This window comes from Cicer arietinum, chromosome 7 (genome assembly GCF_000331145.2).
Source record: "Cicer arietinum cultivar CDC Frontier isolate Library 1 chromosome 7, Cicar.CDCFrontier_v2.0, whole genome shotgun sequence".
NCBI lineage: Eukaryota > Viridiplantae > Streptophyta > Magnoliopsida > Fabales > Fabaceae > Cicer > Cicer arietinum.
The window spans coordinates 46,801,300-46,805,408 of record NC_021166.2 but is presented as its reverse complement, the minus strand read 5'-3'; the positions used below and the strand labels follow the sequence as shown (position 1 = coordinate 46,805,408).

Below are 4,109 nucleotides of genomic sequence, written 5' to 3'. Positions count from 1 at the left end.
AATAAAACCCTCACAAATTAGTGACCGAAAAAGCCCTCAAAAATGTCAAAATTGAAATTGGTCTTTATTTGTGGCTGAAAAAGCCCTCACAAATTTTTAAATATTTAACTTGATTTTGTGGCTGCCTAAGCCCTCACAAATTCATAACAATGTGATTTTGTGAGGGCTTAGACAGCCACAAAATCCAGTTAAATATTTAAAAATTTGTGAGGGCTTTTTCAGCCACAAATAAAGACCAATTTCAATTTTGACATTTGTGAGGGCTTTTTCGGTCACTAATTTGTGAGGGTTTTATTCGGCCACAAAATATTTATAAAGTTGGCCACAAAATGATGTTTTTCTTGTAGTGTTTGTTTTTTAGTTTTAAAAAGTATGATATTAAAAATAATTTTACAAAACAACTTTTAAAAACAAGTAATCCAAATAAGTTTTTTTAGTTTTTAAATTTTAAAATATTAAAATAGAGTTTTTGGGATGTGAATCAAACATCAATATATCCGTTGGCATTGTGGCTGCTTTGGCCGCCACAAATGCTCAATGTAACCCTATATATATTTTTCTCCCCTCCTCCTTCATTTTTTCACATCCAACTTCTCTCTAAAACCTCATTCTAACCATTCTCTCCTCCTTCTCTCTACACAAAATTACTCTTAAGCTTCATTTAAATTTGGTAAGTATAAATTATATTATATATGTAGTTTTATAATTTTATTTTTTAATTTGATATAACTAATTAATGTTATTGATTTTTATTTTTACAGTGCTTGTTAATTATTTCGAAGACTTGCAAGCATATCGTACGTGAGTGAAAGCTTGAAGTCAGACGCTACTCGGCATCAAGTTAGTATTTTATATATTTTAAATTTAGATTAGTAAATATATATATTATTTTTAAAATATAGATTAGTAATATTTATATTTAGATTAGTTTTATAAATTTATTTTTAAAAAAATAGAAATGATGTTGTTTACATATTAATATATGATAAATTAAAGTTTCAAACCACGGTTAAAATATATTAGTTTTAATATAATTATTATTTAAAAAAACATTATTAAAATTGATGATATTATTATTTTTTGTTATAAATAAGTCTTGATTATTAGTCTTGATTTTTAAAAAAACATCATTTAAAATTTTATATAGGTTTATATATATTTATTGTATTGATATATATAATTTATTGTATTGATATATATATTATATTGATAATAATATATTATATATTATTGTATTGTATTGATAATAATATATTATATTGTATTGATATATATATATAATTTTATTTCGGTTTATATATATTTATTGTATTGGTAATAATATATTATATTGTGTGCAGATGCATGCTCCCCTAATTGACATATAAATATGTCAAAATTTATATATAATGCTTTTGAAAAATAAAGCAATTAATATATAAAACATCGATATATATATAAATATATATGCACATAATTTATATATTTATTTAATTTTTAGAATAAACATATACATATATATATACACACACACACACACACACACACAGATATATATATATATATATATATATATATATATGGATTTATACCGTAGTTGGATGTACGATAGGAATTTTCCTGGAAGAAAGGGTCTTAAACAACGTTTTGCTAACAAGGTTGAAGACTTTCTGAATTTTGCGAGAGTGCAACAAATTGTCCAAGATGAAGGGGGAATGAGATGTCCATGTTGTTTATGTCGATGTAGACGGTTTAAAAGTGAAGATGAAATAAGAGTGCATTTGTATGCAGATGGATTTATGCCTAACTACTGGATTTGGACTAATCATGGAGAAGAGTCTCCAGCGGCGCCTAATACTAGTACATCTATGGAGAATTATAACACAGGTCCTTCAAGTAGTACTACCATGTTAGGTATAGATTATTATAACTATCAACACTTTGAGGCGATGAATGATATGATCTCGGATGCTGTTGGGGTTAATTTGTCATTCAATGAAGATCAATATGACGATACCGATGGACTTCCCAATGAAGAAGCTCAGAGATTTTATGGTCTTTTGAAAGAGACAAATAAACCGTTGTTTGAAGGTTCTTCAAACTCAAAGTTATCAATGTGTATTAGACTATTAGGTCTAAAGTCTCAATTTCATGTTCCTGATTTAGCTTTGGATTTCATGACTAAAATGATGCTAGATGCAACACCTGTTAGAGATGGTTTGCCGCAAAGTTATTATGATGCGAAACGGTTAGTGTCAAAGTTAGGATTAGGTGTCAAGAGGATTGATTGTTGTGTTAAAGGTTGCATGTTGTATTATGACAATGAATTTGGTATGAATGATGCTAACTTAGTTGAATGCAAATTTTGTCAACAACCAAGGTATCACCAAAGGAATAACTCTAGGGTAAGTAGGGGAAAATCAATTCCAAGGAAAGCAATGTTTTACCTACCTATTGTATCAAGATTGCAGAGATTGTTTGCATCAATACAAACTGCAGGAAATATGACGTGGCATTATGAGAATAGAAGAAATTCAAGCGAGTTGCGACATCCGTCTGATGGTCAGGCATGGAAACACTTTGATCAAATGCATCCTGATTTTGCGTCAGATCCACGCAATGTAAGACTTGGATTATCCTCAGATGGATTTACGTCGTACATACAAGCATCGTCTACTCCTTATTCTTGTTGGCCGGTTATTGTTACTCCTTACAATCTTCCTCCTAATATGTGTATGTCTAAACCTTATATGTTCTTAGCTGCTGTGATACCAGGTCCTTCTAATCCTACAACTGGTATTGATATTTTTTTACAACCTTTGATTGACGATTTGAAGAGGTTGTGGAATGGTGTCTTGACATATGATATTGCTCGGAGAGAAAATTTTATGATGAGAGCTGCATTGTTGTGGACCATTAACGATTTCCCCGCTTATGGGATGTTGTCAGGATGGGGCACCCATGGTAAATTAGCTTGTCCTATTTGTATGGAAGATACAAAAGCATTTACTTTAAAATTTGGCGGGAAAGCATCGTGGTTTGACTCGCATCGTAGGTTTTTACCTGCTGATCATGCATTTAGAAGGAACAAAGCTGCATTTATGAAGGGCTATGCAGAAAGTCTAGGACCCCCGCTTAAGTTGACATCAGAACAAGTTTGGAATAAAGTAAAAGATATGCCAAAGGTACATGTTGTTAATGGTGTGGCCTGTAAACCACAAGGTTATGGACAATGGCACAATTGGACAAAAAGATGTATTTTTTGGGATCTACCGTATTGGAAAGATAATCTTTTGAGACATAATCTCGATGTTATGCATATTGAGAAAAATTTCTTTGACAACATATTTAATACTGTGATGAATGTGAAAGGAAAAACAAAAGATAATGACAAAGCCAGAAAAGACATAGGTATATATTGCAGACGACCAGATTTGTTGTTGGTGGAACAAAACGGCAAGACCCTAAAACCTCGAGCGAATTACACTTTATCTACTGATGAAGCCAAATCTGTTTATCGTTGGATCAAAGAGCTGAAGACGCCTGACAGTTATTGTTCTAATTCATATTGAGAAAAATTTCTTTGACAACATATTTAATACTGTGATGAATGTGAAAGGAAAAACAAAAGATAATGACAAAGCCAGAAAAGACATAGGTATATATTGCAGACGACCAGATTTGTTGTTGGTGGAACAAAACGGCAAGACCCTAAAACCTCGTGCGAATTACACTTTATCTACTGATGAAGCCAAATCTGTTTATCGTTGGATCAAAGAGCTGAAGACGCCTGACAGTTATTGTTCTAATTTGGCAAGATGTGCTGATGTGGAAAATGGGAGGATGCATGGGATGAAAAGTCATGATTGTCATATATTTTTAGTTTAACGCCCCGGATTTTGATCCAAGACATTACTTAAAAATACTTATTTTCTTTCAAAAACGACTTAATTTTTTTTTTAAGTAGTTCATCATATAATAAATAAAATTTCTCTAGTAAATAGTTTGATTTTATTTTAAAAAATACCACAATGCGATTTATCGGATATTATTATTTGTAAAAACAATTTACTAATTGTAGAAAATGTTCGCTTAAAAATGGAATAATTCAAGTTTTTCCTAGCAGAAGG

The 4,109-nt window shown here is 30.8% G+C and overlaps 1 protein-coding gene across 1 annotated transcript in view; it reads left to right on the top strand.

Moving 5' to 3' along the window:
* The first annotated feature begins 760 nt into the window (after positions 1 to 760).
* LOC140918820 (uncharacterized) overlaps positions 761 to 4,109 on the top strand; it is a 7,700-nt gene continuing 4,351 nt past the window's right edge. Inside the window, exon 1 of the mRNA XM_073363619.1 lies at positions 761 to 840. The gene's annotated coding sequence lies outside the window, so the exon portion shown is untranslated. The remainder of the gene's footprint in view (positions 841 to 4,109) is intronic.